This window comes from Polyergus mexicanus, unplaced genomic scaffold, assembly GCF_030449975.1.
Source record: "Polyergus mexicanus isolate NDT 795.1 unplaced genomic scaffold, iyPolMexi1.0 SCAF_11, whole genome shotgun sequence".
In the NCBI taxonomy this organism is placed as follows: domain Eukaryota; kingdom Metazoa; phylum Arthropoda; class Insecta; order Hymenoptera; family Formicidae; genus Polyergus; species Polyergus mexicanus.
Window position 1 is genome coordinate 9,846,931 of NW_027223331.1, and position 16,325 is coordinate 9,863,255.

General features: G+C 38.1%; 1 protein-coding gene across 5 annotated transcripts in view; it reads left to right on the plus strand.

Moving 5' to 3' along the window:
* Positions 1-5,978: 5,978 nt before the first annotated feature.
* Positions 5,979-16,325, plus strand: part of Lar (tyrosine-protein phosphatase Lar) — a 374,983-nt gene continuing 364,636 nt past the window's right edge. For all 5 annotated transcript variants that reach the window (XM_070304372.1, XM_070304376.1, XM_070304377.1 and 2 more), the window contains exon 1: positions 5,979-6,586. The gene's annotated coding sequence lies outside the window, so the exon portion shown is untranslated. The remainder of the gene's footprint in view (positions 6,587-16,325) is intronic.

Here is a 16,325-nt window from a genome sequence, read left to right on the forward strand (position 1 = left end):
TAAGAGGAGAGAGGAGGAGCGGAGAGAGGCAAAGTAGCGCGAGCTTTTATCGCGCCATTCGACCGACGTTGACTGTCGAATGCCTTTCTTTTTTCAAGTGTACTTTGGCGCATATTTTCACGTTTTCGACGCCTTTACGCGTAACTTTTATTCTCCTTTCGTCTCTCGGTACTCTCGCCCTTCGTCTTTGATCCGCCGCGCCGTCATCTCGCTCTTATTCTGTCGACAGCGAATTGCGAGAGCGAAGGGAGCTTCGTAACGGGGGATAGAAGGTGCACGATCGCGACTGCCGTAGAGAAACCGGGGGAAACCAGACCGGCTGCAATACCGTGATACGCAAACTTATTGGCAAAACTCGCGAAACTTGCGCGAGGCTTTTGGAATTCCAAGATGGCGCGAATTCCAAGTATCCGCATAGCGGATTAACCTGAGAATACCTTTGACAGATCGAAAGACAGAGAGGGAGAGAGAGAAGGGGAAAAGAAGATGCTTGGAGATTCTACAGATGAAAGTAAAATGCCGACGAAAATTCATAGCACGTGATGCGATTCCAGTATTGTATTGTGTTCGCAATATTAGCAAATTTGATTACGGTGTGAAAAGTATTCTTTACTATTCTAAATTCCGAAAATAATATAAAAATTATAACGGGATTTTGTTAAGAGCAACAAATTCGAGAAATTATATAAACTAAATGTATTTATTTATTTTATTCTGCGGATACGAAGAAAATTTTGTTAAAATATTAAATCCTATATTCTTTATTTTTTGGTTCTCTATTTGATTTCATTTCATTCTAAGCTTATAAGTATAATTACGATAAATAGATAAATTATAATTTAGTTTTTAATCTCTCTCTCTCTTTCTCTTTTTCTCTCTTAATCGACGTACTGCACAAAAAGCAACTGCATTGGAGGAAGACAACGGATTTTCTCACTGAAATTTGTTCGGTGAGTTGTTTCACTTGTAAATGGCATTGCTTAATTAGGTCGACCGTGTGACAATTCGGTGCAATGGGATTCGAGCTCGACAATGATAATGGATCGTATTAATTATAAATGTCCTACCATCATAAATATTCACGAAGCAAGCAGGTATTTTTGTATTTTCCGCTCAGTTGTCTGGCGCAAATTAAACATTACTTTATTATTAATACCTTGATTATCACATAACAGAGATTTCCTAAAATTACGCGTGTTAAATTATTTTACAATATTAATTTTATTTTCGCAGAAAAGATTTGTTTGTTTTATTCTATTTACAATACACAATAACGGCTTTATCATTTTATCTCATTTTATATTTTAAATTAGTTATATGCAAATTTCTTAACATAACTCGTTTTATTAACTTTAAGTCGACTTCTTTATTATTTTATTGTTAAGTATCAATGTGTTCTCTCGATGTATTTTTTTGATATTTTCTCGAATCACAAATTTGAGATTTACAATGTCATTTACTTCATCGCCTCCTACTCAAGATTTCCCTAGAAAAACTACGATAAAGCAGCCGCTCTAGTCGCAACTTATCGTTCGTAGCTGCGAGCTACTTGTTACGAATACTCGTTTATGAGAGACAATAGGGAAGGGAAAAAGGGCGCACCCACAGAAAAGATTTCCGGATCTAATGCTATTACTCTTCAATCTATCATAAAATAGGATCGATATAGCGACAATCATATTTATTATTGAAAAAGAAATATTTTAATCTTAAATGGAAAATTCTTAAATCTAGAATAAAATGCCTAGTAACGCCACCGCGTATCGGTTTCGCGCCGACTATTGTGGCGCTGACATCAAGTTATTCTAAATGCAAGAATATATAAGCTTAGATTTGTATATGTTACTCTTGTCTCAAGATAGTAAGACAATCTTATTTAATTCGAGAGAGAAGAAAAGGAATTATTGATTTAATTTTAAAATTGTTTTATTTTTATACCGCATAAGGTTACGATACGATTAAATATGTGAAGAATATTTTTTGTCTCGTTATCAGAAATCCTTTCTGAGAGTGCGGTACAGGAAACGTTGGCGGTTGCAGGAACAAGATAGAGGGAACAGAAAAGTCTCGAGAGATGTATAGGGCGCTAGCGGTCGTAAATACGTCGTAGATTGAGAATGGGAAACCGAAAGGGAAAAATGTAGACTGGTCGTCGATACACGCGTTTTTTTAGACAATCGTTACAAAATGCAATCGACAAAACGCAAGAAAACATGAGTCGACAGGTAAATTGATCTCTTTATTCGTAACGATGATTAAGCGAACACTGTAAGTAACGATTTCGTTGATACGATAGAAGCGGGAAAGAGAAGAATAAACACACAGCGTTATTATCTAATATATATATATATATAATACGTTGAAATATAACGTTGCCTTTTCTGACAGTGTCCGATTTGTTAAAAGAAATGCTTTCTTAATATTTGTTATCAAGAAAAGAACAAGAAATAGTAGCATCGTTATATCGAGTATTTTAATATTACCATCACTTTTTTTTCTTTTTTTTTTTCTTATATCTACTCATTATAATCGCGACAAAATCTCGCAAAACGATCGGAATCTCTCTTGAGGAGATAGTCGATGTATTAAGACAGCTAATGTTGCGAAAGCTTCAGTTTAATCTGACAGCGCGAACGATCGTAGTGCCAACCCGTCGTCAAGTTGATTGCTCCGATTCTCGACCAATAAAGAGCGTATCCTCTCTGATGATGGTGGAAAGCTCCTAGCTCGTTGATGGCCGTATATATGTCACTCGCCGACGTGTATTCGTGCGAACGGAGAACGACGACAAAACCGTCGGAAAATAAAAAGTCGCGTTTTCTTTCTCGGGCAGACTTTTCGTCCGCGCTTTCGTAGATTTTGTCTTTAACCCTCGTACATCCGCGTATCTTTGGCGAGATGCCGACAATCTCTTCGAAGCTACGGGTTGCGATTATGGAGTCAACGGGAATGGATTTGCTAGGCCCAGATGAAAAGCTGGCGGCAAAGTGATCTCGCGGGTCGAGTTTCCATCCACCAAAAGATCTTGCGCGGCTTGACGGATTTCGGGAAATGACTTTTCCTGCTTCTTTCAGACGTTGTATCGTCTGCCAACAATATAAATCGCGTATGATAATGTAAATGTAATTTGCGAATGTAATTGTACATTCCGTGCATGCGGTTAATTGCCGTTTCTTGCAGCTAAACGCTGCAAGATGTATGGTTGTTTTCAACACATAATTTGGAGAAATTAAGTAGTCATTAGCGAAGACGGAATAAGCAGCTTAACTGCTTTAGTACAGAGATACAAATTACATTTTTACGGAGAGTCTTGCTCTCGGAATACTATTTTCCATTTTTTCCGCGTATAAAATAATAGAGGCGTTCGATGGGCATTTAGCTTTGTGCAATATTCTTTTGAGAGAGAGAACTCTTCTCTTCTACTTTGATAGAAAAACGAATTTGCCGGCATGTTAATGAGTTGGTTCGCCGTCGGCGTTTTAATTTAATATTAGCTGTTTCCTCTCAATTTTTACACTAGCGTCGTTTTTTGCAGCTTAATTCTGTTTCTTCAAATACAACGACGGTAATCTCAAGGTGTGTAAAAATTTAATCGCGCGGTCCTCGCGGACATTGGATAATTGCTGCGCTCGCTTTTTATTCGCGAGAGAGATAAACGCGATTGAAAGATCCTTTTTCGCGAAACCGCCGTTATATCCTCGAGTTAAATCTTTAATCAATGTTGCAAAGACGGCGGCAGCATCGTCTTCTTTTCTGCCAAAGCCCATATTCACGAAGGGGGATTCAAAGCTTCGTTCCTTCGAGGCTTTCGGTGAGCTCGAAGGAAATGGGTTTGCTAACCCGCGCCGGCAAGACGTCTGCGTCGACTGAATACAAGCTTCGTACGTATTATATAGATATATACGAAATGATCGAGTTCCTTTGCGGCTTCTTGGGGGTTCTCTTCCCGGTGTCGGAGTTTGCCCGTCCATCCGGCTCTCCGGAAACTTTTCCCGCATCATTCACGATCGGGGACAAGGAAAGTTCGTTTTGCCGCGAGAAGGCATGCCAAAAACTCCGCGACACGCATCTCAACATCGAGATACAATTCGTGATCGATAATCTCGCAATGAAGATACGAGATACGTTCTCAATTTTCTCCGCAATTAAATTTTCACGTGTAAAATATCAATTTGCCCAGTTCGATTATTGCACACTGTCATTAGAGAGAATATAACGAATAAACACATAATATCATTATATCTCAATTCTATTAATACTGCGATTGATATTAATTGCTTATTGAAAATAAGAATCTAATGCTAATTTATTTGATCAAAATACATTTATCATTATGGATATTAATGAGTATAGTATTAACGTCTTTGTATTACTTTGACAGTTTTGCGTTATATCATATATTACATGGAATATTATATGGGATATTTTATTTTATCGATTATAATATTATATAGAAAATTATGAAATCTTACGAGGATAATGTGTACTGTACAGATTTATATTATATGCAAAAACATTTTTGCTACATTACAATGACGTTGCCAAGTTTTCGCAGCGTGTTCGTTACAACTTATATGAGAAATTTAGCGCGAAGCTATTTTCATTTTAATTTATTCTCCTTAACTTATCTTTATAAAATTATATAGCGTGAATTTTAATACAAATGAGGTATAAACTTACAAAGTAATGTTCATAACGTAATAATATATTTTTTAAGATATACATTTCGCGCTTTACACGCATATAACTCGCTGGCGTGTATTCTTAATTGAAATTAATGTATGCCGAAAGAAATAAAAGTTAAAAAAAGGTTAAGTTTTACGAAAATTCTCCATTAGTTTACATTGTTTTTCTTGCGGATGATTTAGCGATCTTTCATGGAAAATTTTTGTTAGGCTGGACTTTGTTATTCGAAATGTAGAGAATCGTCTTCTGCGAAGGAACAGCGAAGTATCTATAATAATATATCTTGGATCATTCAACGATTTGTATATTGACTTCAAATTTGTTAAATGGCATAAAATCGGTTAAAGCGCGTATTACGTAGGTTTCTTTTTTTTATATTTTATTAGCTATATAAAGAATTACGAAAACGCGACAAAGAGAGAGAGAAGAGTACACGGGGCACATGTTTATCCAGTAAATTCGTAGTATACTCGTTTTTAAAACAGTACACTCGGGTTAATATCGTAGTCAGGCGTCAACGATGGTCCGTAACTTTGCGACGATCTTTTCATTGAAAACGTGAGAGCATAACGAAATTTCTCGTCTGCGTGCCGCTCGCTACACGTGTCAGTTGACACTGTGTTTTAAATTAAAATCACCGGCGCGGTTTTATCGGGAACGAAAGAGTGCGGAATTTTTATCGAAAAATACGAGGCGACTGTCGCAGTCGCGACAAAATGCATCGTCGGTGCGACGCGATGCCGGGGCCGCTGCTTGTTTCAGCGAAACGTGAGTTTCCCTTCTTTGCGAGTCCACACCACTGCCGGGTCATTATTTCGTGCCTTGTTGCTAGAAAAAAAAAAATCAAGTAATTCGCGTAAAAACGAGCTGCTTGCCATTTTGCCGCGCTGAGAAAAAAGAGTTTACAACGAGTTGCCGGCGCCGCTTTTCCGTATCTTTACGGCTACGTCGGGGTCGGCAATCGAATTTAAGGGTAGAAAGAACGAACGCCGATAAACGTGCGAGGGGTTGCGTCCGAAAGCCGTTCGACTCTCCGCGAAGCGAAGAAGTAACGGGTGCTACCATGAAGGGACGATTTTCTCTTAACGGACGAGGATTTTTTTGACCACCCTGTATAGACGCACCGTGTGGTGTATGTATATATATATATATTTACACACACATATACATACGTATATACGAAGTGACGTGCCGCACGCACACAGGCCATGCGACAAAATGCGGAGCATGCGCTTGAACGTCTACGATCGTACGACGGTCGCTTTTGGATTCAGTTTAACCCCCGACGTCAACAGGGGTAGAACGCGTTTCAGCACCGTCCAGCAACGTGGGTTTATCGTACGGCATCGTTGTCGTCCCGACAAAACTCGCATCGTTTTCGTCGTCTCTCTTCTCTTGCCTGTTTCTCCATCATAAAATCGCGTAAAGTAGAACGAACCAATGACAAATCAGACGCGACGCTCAAGTAGTTATTCGCGCGTCTGGTCGAACAGTCGACGCGACAAGAGCTTAGGCATCCAAACGGTACTGTAATCACGATTGTGCTACGTCGAATGAACGTCTATGTTGTCCTGTAACGACGCGAATTCGCGAGTGAACGTTTCCTGACCGGTCGAAAGCATCAAATATCATCACGCGTCTCGGCGAAACAGAAAGCATCAGCGTGAGACGGAATGAGATAAAAGGCCGTCGTTGCTTTCCGCGTTTGCTATTGTGGTGTTGGTGCTGGTTGATAATAATAATAATAGTAGTAGTAGTGGGTTTTGTCCATGGTGGTAGTAGTGGTGGCACACGTGAACACTCAACGACGACGTATACAGCGTGAAAAAATGCGGTGAAGCATCCCCTTTCTGTCTTGTCGTATGCTACGAGGCATTCCTCAAGCAGATCGCCCATTCAGGTGAGTGCGAGAGATATTTCCTTTTCCGCGCCTTTCTCAACGTTTTCCGCGAGAGCATTTTTCTTCTCGTACCGACACAGTAATAATTGCATACCTAAATGACATTGTATTGAATACATGATAACGATCGACAAATTCAAAGGTTCGTATTTTCACCGCACACTCTACACGATAAATGTAATTATTTGATTTTCGTTTAAAATGTTTGTATGTTTAATAAATGGATTGAAGAAGCAAAACTCGCGACCAAACGATCGTTTTTAGCATTAAATATACATTGAAAATATTTCTAAAGTGCGAGCTTATTGCAAGTATCACGCGACAATTTTCGCGAAAGCGGAATTCAATATTTATATTCGTTAATAAATATAAAATATAATATTTTATATATAATGTAAGCTTATATATTAGTTTAACTGCTCGATTTGCTCGCAAATAAATACACAGCTTTAAATTAATACACAAGGCGCGTAATATTTTTCGTCGCGATCGTTTTCAAGCGAGAATATAATCGTTATCGACGTGGACAGGACGAAGCACAATGATCGCCTTTAGTATTTTTACGAGTTAGATATAAAAACAGATATGAAAACACGTTGAGCACATCAATGGTTAGCGAACGACATATAATGATTGACTCTGTCGAGGCGTGATCATCGATTCAGGTCATTGCGTAATTATAGTATTTTTAACCATGGTACGATGAACTCGCTCGAGTATATAATGCACGAGAATTGTGTGATCAAAAACCGGGTTACTTCGTATGAACATATACTAGCAGCACAGTTACTTTTTAACTTGTGAATGAGGTTCATTCGCACGTGTAACGTGCAATCCGATTATATTTGAAACCAGACGATGATTGATCGAGAACGATAATGATCTAAGCTTTTAGTTTTGCAAGACTTTCGCCCATAAAAAATATTAAAAGCGATCGTATCAAAAATTTGAGTTCTAACTTTTATTGAAAGCTTTAAAAATTAACTTTGAAATTGTATTTCGCACCGATCGCAGCGGTAATCGACGATTTATTTAAGCTAATCTTTTTGTAGATACATTACATATACACACATGGCGAAGAAACATGTGTATAGATCTGTGATAATTTATTGCGGCTGTCCTTGAGCAAGTGCGGAACATGGCGTTTGATACTGTAACCGCGCCGGTGCTTACGCCACATTGCCGTTATCGCGTAATTTTATCACGTAACCCCGAAGCATAGAACCTTTTAGCTGTTATCTCTTAACGGCGGATTTCATTATCTATCCTTATGCATTTTAAACTGAAGAATTTGTTTTTCCTCTAGGAAAAGCAGGAAAATCATTAATTTACTATAATTTTTCTAGGGAAAACTTATATTGTACATTAATGTGTTCCCTTTCTTTGCATGCAAATGTCAAACGAAAGGCAAATAGAGACAAGATACGCGGAGGAACAAGATTATCGAATTAGCACACATTATATACTCTTTATCCGCTTTATTTCAGTCCAACTGCGATAAATCTCTGCAAAGGTTAAACTATCTTTATTTAATATTGATGCATTGTTACAATTCGAGGTTTCAGATTGAACTTCTGTATCTCTAAAATTGTGAATTTCGTTTATATATTCCATATATATGATTTCTTGGTTTCTTGATTTTAACTATAATATGCATTAATATAAGCTTAAAAAATGGGATAAAAAATTAGTGATTATATAAAACAGTTAAAGAAATGCTATATATAAATATTTAAATAACATATAAAGAAACACTTTTTTATAAGATTGGCAAAATTTAATTGTGATTTATATATAATTTCTACTTATAATAACTCATTTCTTTAAATGACATCATCCGTATGTCATTTATTTCATAAATTCTTTATTTTAATTAAAATAAATGATTAAAATAAATAAATATATCTTTATTCTAAGTTTGCTTGTACAACGACACTATATTGTACTATTTGTTATGGCGGAAAGATTAAAGCATATGTATGTGTGTACGCAAACTGATCGTCGACGAAGTAGTATTTCCGCACCTAATTATGCTTGCCATTTGCCTTGAACGGTAGCTTACGAATATCCGAGGTATTAGCAAAGATTATTAGAGATGAGGTACGAGTTTGATCGACGAAAGTACGCACAGTACACTCGTCTACCGCACACACGGTCGTACAAAGTACCAGGTGTACCGAGAATTCTCCAGCAATAAGTTACAGAACTTTACTTCTCTGATCCCTCTAGCGGTTTTCCGCAGATACGGACAGCTATTTCAGTGCTTGTCTAACCTCCTTTACATTAAATGAAGACAATTCTTATCCTATCCTGATACGTTCTTTCAATAAAAGGAAATTTAAAATTTAGCGACACTACGAAAAAATCTGTTGAAATTTTCACGTATTTTGATTTGTCTTGATGTAATTTTCTATAGTCTATTAAAATTATATTGATATACATTTTGGAATTTTAATCTTTAAGATGATAATGCGGATTAAATCACACAAAGAAATATTTCAAACAAAAGTTATTTTAAAGATATTCGTTCTCTCTTTTTCTTAAAAAATTTTCTTTAAAAAAAAACATGTAGGAAGAAAGTAACTATTATAACGAACTCTATATATTTTTGCATGAAAAATATTAACATCTTGTTTATATTGCTTTTATGCTTTTTCTTAGCTCATAATTATCAATTATTATAATTATCGGAAACAATTCATCGCTAAATTCAATACTTCGAGGCGTGAGATTTTGCTAGGAAAATGCAGTCTGATATTGTTATTTATATTTCAAATGCGTTTGCGCTTGATAGGACTACCAACCGCGTTGATATATCGAATTATATATCAAACTTGTTTTATGCGCCGAGCAATTGTGTCGTTTAAGGATGCAATATCACCATGAAATATTTCATAAATATAGTATCCCGAAATCTAATCATAACGATAAAAGTAAGTTTACAGTCACCGGATATTCGGGAGGGTGGGGGGAGGGGGAGGGGGAGTATACATACATATATTACAGAATACAAAACGTAACGCGTGAATTATTGTATATTCTCGACTAATGTGAGAGTGTACGATTAATTTCAAGTAGTAATCGTACATGGTAATTAAATTGAAAGGAAATGAACAGACATATGTTATTCGTGTTTGTTTCATTTTAATATGCTAGGATTCGCACGTGAAGTAGTATTTTCTTTCGTGTTAGCGATGATGTTAATATCAATTGCGAAATCCATTTGCGCATTTAATTTTTTCTTGATTATTGCGAAATATTCGTACAAATGAATAAAACCGTAAAATTTAAAGCTAATCTATTTTTTTAATACCGAACTCGATGACAATTTTATTTCGTCATTAGGAACAAAGTATATGCGATAATTTTAATATCGTTCTTCTCTTCCCTTATTCAAGTATACCTTCGTATTACCAATATAAGCTAGTAGAAGCTATCGCAGCAATATTATATTCGCCTATTAGGTCTCTCGAAACTAGGCAGCTTCGGCTCGCTCATCAATTCTCTCGAAACATAACCAGAAATTCCAATAATTTCAATTAGACGGAATTTTCGAAAATTGCTGATATTTCGCATAATTTGAATCTATTAGTGAACACCTTTGAATTATTTAAAGTTTATTGTTTGAAATATGTCACTCTGACTAACTATAGAAGCTTCAAAGAGTTAGATAAAATTGTTAAAATTTTATCATTTTTCTCTATAATATTTTTTCGAACGTTTGTGTAATATATTACTTAAAAAATATCTTTTCTTGATTTATATTTTCTTAATTTTTCTATCTTTCGTATATATTAATCTGTTATTAATAGTATTTTTTCAACGAGTTGCAATTTCGTAAATATTGTACGGGTCATAGTGCGACGTGTGTGTACATCTCTCATACGCTTGCTAACTTTGTTGCTACCTCTCCGATAACATTAATATCATCGATGCAATTATGGTTATATCTAATGATTATACGATCAATGAATATATTCGTCATGGCGGCTTAAGTGCACACGGTGTCAGTTGGGCGTCATCAAATTCTCGCTTTAAACGCTTCACCTCGACAGTCACTATTCTATTCGTATGATATATTGATCAATCCATATTTATAGCTACTATTATTTATAGTTGTTTATTTTTATCCGTAATATCGCACGACTTTCTCGATTCTGCTCGCAATACTGTCATCGCGCACGTACAGGGAAAAAAATATACAACGGAGAACGATTACTTCGCTATGAACCTGAGACTTTGAAGGCGAAAAATATGAATACGAAAGTATAAAAAAAAAACAAAAAGAAAAAAACAAAAAAAAACCACCTTTAACGCATACAATCGATTTATACTTTCAACAGATAACAACTATCAAAGACTGATTGCATAAAATATCTTCTCGTTGCTTATTATTTTTTTCTTTTCTTAACAATATCTGTCTTTTCTGCTGTTATTGACATCTGCAATGGCGTTTAAGATATCGAATTGAATGAAACGGTAGATTCAGGCAGCGTTTAGCACGCTAAACTCACGCGCTACATCCGAGCTCGAGTGTAATCGTTAACGGCGTTTTATGGCGTTTAACAAATGCCGAGGGGCGTCGAACTACTACGGGGCATGGTGATCGTTGGTAGTGCGGGTGCGACATTAATCTCATCGACAGGACGTTGAGGGTGATTATGGACGGTGGAGCAGCTCGTTGGGCGTCCCAATGGTGCGCAGGATGGTAACGTTATACCGGCCAGTTCGTCGAAGGGAGACGCGACGCGACGCGGATGATAACGTTTACAGGAGGGACTTTAGCTCTCGACGAAGGGAGCGAGGAGCCGTGCCATGGGTATTCCAAAAGAGAGACAGAGAGATAGGGAGATAGAGAAGGGGGGAAGGGGGATGCATCAGAAGCGGGCGTACGTGTGCGTTCCGCGCGTTGGGCGACCCTCGCTTACACGCGCGTTCTCGGCACCGCAAACAGTTTCGGGAATTTCTAGCATGTGTTGCGAACGCGGTGATATGATTTAGGAATAGCTTCCTGCATAGGCCATATACGGGACCTGTCTGGGATTTACCTACCACGCAGCGGGCGTTGCGTCTCTCCGAAATGGTCCTCTGAAACGGCGCCGCCAACGACGCGTTCCGATGGCGTTACTCCGTGGCGATAGCGCCGGCCAAGATTTACCGAGCTTACGTGACCTTCCGTTCGCGAAATTAGGCCGATTCATCATATCTGGCTTGAATGCCGAGAGAGAAAGAGAGAAATACACACACACACACACACACACGCGGACAAAGATAGGTTGGGGGAGAGAGGGAGAGAGAGAGAGAACCGCCACTGCTCTATTCAGGGAGAACTTCGATCGGTAGCGGGTTGCGTTGACGTCTCTCACCGCAAGGCGTATTCTGCCCACGGGACATATCGATCATCTAATGATATATCGCCTCTTCGCCTCGGTACCTTGCCTATGATCGTCTGGGCGGTTGAAGGAGGGACTGGACGTCAGACGCAATCGGGGCAATTATCATACGCGATAGGCTGGTGGGACTGCCTTGACCGTGGCGTTCTGCCTTCTTGTTATCGGGGTGAAAATAGAGCCACGTCATATCTCACGTTTTGCGATGACGTAAGATACGCTCTTTTATTTTTTGCCGCATTATTGAAACGAATGCGGTGGCAACGAAAGCTGTCATAGCTCATAGAAATATTTATGCGTCAATTGCAAACAATATGCGACATGCACGTAGATATTTGACATTCCACAAAATACACGGGTGACAAACAGATACCGCGGAATTTCGTACAGAAAAAAAAAATTAATAAAAGATAATTTTTTCCATGCTACTGGTATCTTTCGTCTGTTCAACGTCGCCTATTTTTAAATTACACCGTGTGGACAATTCTTTTAAGCCGGAGATTAAGTGAATAAGTTTTGCTCACGTTCGGCCTATCAAATAATTGAATTTAAATAAACCCGATAAATTGTCAGTTTTTCAATCGATTTAAACACTCGGGTAGCTGGATTATTTTTGGAACAATGTGATAAGAGAGGAAGAGTCATGTTTGTACAGATCTCATATTTTTTTTAAGAGATTAATTTTTTCACCAATCATAATTTGAAAGAAGATATAGAGGCGTGTCGATTTACTCTTTCTTATCGATTATAATAAATTCGCAATATGATAATTTGCGCGTAAAGAGCTGCAAAATTCTCACGCCAAACTTTGCTCACGCATAATATTATTATTCCATACGCACGATTTCACCAAATAATTGGCGAACCAGCCGAAGCTATCTAGACGCGCGTTAATTCTTTATCTGCGGTCCATGTTAAACTTTGGCGATGAGGACGCAATTAGTTTGTATCGCATTCTCCATCATTTGAGCCTTGCATTTCACTCCTTTGTTGCGTGCCGAGCGATGGCTGTCGACGAATACCTGCAGAAATTTTCTGCGTGTTAGTCGTGCCACAATGTACTATAAAAAACGGATTTTCGCTTGTCCGAGCATAAATACCGCTGAATATTTGCGATAAAGTTTTCTCCCCCTCTTTCTTTCTATCACAAAAAATTCAGTCATTTATGAAGTGAATAAACAAGGATATTATTTTGATAATTATCGGAGATATTCGGTATTCGTGGAATTTTTATGTAATTCGCATAATCTATCTTTGCAATCGCACGCGATGATGACGGTGATGTTAGGTTTATTCGCAAATGCATATAATCCCATGCATACGCTGACGATTTAACTCGAATCTAGAAAAGAATCCATTGTTACATCGGGAATATTCGTGCAACCTGATTTTGCGCAAAACGGTGAGCGGTCGGAAACGGTCGATAGGGGAAAAGTAATATCAAAAATGACACATTCACGCGGACGAACGAGAGACGGATATTTTTCAAACACTCTCGGTCCTTGTTTCATTCGTTTTTTGGCAGATGCTCCAACACCGTGAAATCTCTTTTTCCCCATCGCCCATCGTTCGCGTTTCGTTTTTGCTTTTCTTTCGTACCGTTCGTTGCCACTTTAGCCTTCTCCCAGGCTACTCTTTACTCCTCCATCCCCACCTTTAACGGTCGGTGAATTTTTCATCGCGCACCTGTTTCTTCAGATTGCCTGAAGGGAGAGAGGGATGCGCGAAAGGGCTTAAAGATCCTGGCTAGACATCCGTTTTTCTCTATTTCTATAGATACTTGCTCAGATTTCTCGAAATACGATTATATTTGTATGATTTTAATATTGCAGATAATGTATAGATTAAAATATATACAGGTAAAAATATCAAACAACGTTATTACAAAAAATGGTTTACCGGCACATTGCTTCTGTAAACTATCCAATGAATAACAAATATAGATAACTTATCACGTGTAATAAATTTAAAAAAATTATTGCGTTGATGGTCAGTCAGGGCAGTCTAATTCTTTCTCGTAACATAGGAGGGATATATGACAAATCGATTATTTCAATCTCCGAATGCGATCGCACTGAAAATGCTGTACAATGTCGAAAATTGTGATGACGTCGAAGTGGCATAATAAAGTCTCGTGTGGATCTAGAATCTAGACGGTTCGGGACAGGCTTCGTCGACAAAACGAGGCCGAAACAGCCGTGACGTACATTCACGGAGCGTGAAGTTACGATAAACGGCCGCGATGCTGGGACAAGGCGGATAAGAGGCAACAGTCGCGGCGGCGGGCGGGGGTGGTGACTCGGTTTTTGCGAGAGTGAACGTTGCACGAAATATCGCTAGCAACGAGCGCGCGTCTGAAAGTAGGCAGGAACCCAACCGAGAAATAAGGGTGACCGGGAAGAGAGCGAAGCTTATCGCTCGGGGATAAGCTCTCTACAAAGCGAACGAATAAAATAATATAGAGAGCAGAAACAAGGAACGTTTACGAAGAAAATCGAAGAATGTGTTAGAAATAATGATTTATTTCATTTATAATTAATTCTTTTAGTTTTTTTTTTAGTATCCGGTTAATCAGCTTTATCAATTTACAACATATATTGAGTTCTAGTAAAAAAATTTATCCGGGCATTGCCGAGTGAATGAAAAGATTTGTCGATCTCTCTTTCTCTCTCTCTCTCTCTCTCTCTCAGTTTAGTTTATATAAAAGTTTATTTTTGCATGTGATTATAATTTGCAATTTTCTTAAAATTACATAGGTTAAATTTAATAAGCCTCGATATTTATTAACGCAGATAAAAATATTAGCCTCAAAGATGTTCCATATTGAAAGAAGCAAACTACTTATATAGAAAGACACGTTAAAGATGCGAGAGAAACGCGGCGAGTATGAAAGTGGGTCATACAGAGTAAAGTCGATGGGAAGGAAGATAACGTGAAAGAAGGAGCAATAGAGAAAGATTGAGGGTGAAAGGGAGAGAGAAAACGGGCAAGGATAAGCGGCAAGATTAACGAGCTAAAGTCCAGAAGAAGCGATGGATGGATGGTGCAGGTCGGAAACCAGAAAATATAAACGGACAGAGAAGAGATGAGAAGGGAGTGAGAGAAGGTACGAACAGAATGTTAATGACAGAGTACCAGCACACGAGAGTGACGTCGCGGGGAGAGGTCGGACGCTTTTGCTCCTCGTGCGTGCCTATGAAGCTCGCATATCCTATAACTTTCGCTTGAAAATGATAGGGTAAATGTACACGGAGATTAGATTTGATACAGCGATTGTAATTTAGACTCTCTTTCTTTCTCGCGAAGCGATGGTCCCCTCTCTTTCTCTCTCTCTCTCTCTCTCTCTCTCTCTCTCTCGCGATCATCGTGATTAGTAGAGAGATCGCCGTGGGCTCGAAAGACGACGAGAGAAGATAGGCCGTTTTCGTACTTTGAGCAAAAGAGGTTTCGGCAAAAGCGGAATTGGCTTTTGACCGAGTTGCGACTGACATTTAATCTCGGCAATTCCGTCGCCGTCATCACCGCCGCGTGCGTATCAGATCAAGTTTGATGCGTGATAATAAATTTTCACCAAAGTAACAATTTACAAATAGATTATTATATTTGTGATAAGTAATCTTTTATGTATATTAAGCAGAAATACCAAGTAAAAGCAGAGCGAATAAAAATGATAGAAAGAATTGCAATTGTGATGTGAAGGGCAAAGTAAAACGTTTCCATACATTTATCTAAATTATTGGCGTAGTTTTTAATTAGAAATTTTTCAATTCTAAAAAGCAATATGTGAGTTACACAATCATATTTTTATATATAATTTTTATCATTTATTTAGAGATTATGATCTATAATGATAATAAATGTCATTCTCTCCTTAAATGTTTAATAACTGGGTATATGGTTTATTCCAACTATATTTCATCTTTCTAAAAAAAACTCATCTCGTAGTTAGAACAGATATTTATTCCACTAAGCGCTTCAATCAATCATCCAAAAATGGTCTCTTTTTTGTCACAGTCTTCGATCGTCCCCAACGTGAAGAAAAATGAAGCGAACGTGGCTAAAATCGCCCGTTCGAATTTACGATAGTTCTCTGCGGCGACGACATTGTCTATCAATCGCGTTAATTGACGTTCGGTACTGTGCCAGGTAAAATGTACAGGTTATTGGCATATAAACGATAGAGAAGCGTTAACAAACATGGGAAACCTACAAACTAGATCTCCTAGCCGAAAGCCTCTCCGACTGTCATTACTGTCTATTTATGAATATGCAACAGTCGCGAGTTACGCGTTGTAGCGCGTGCTTGTGTTCGCGAAGGTTTCGAGATGGTCATTTGCTTTCCAGCGCAT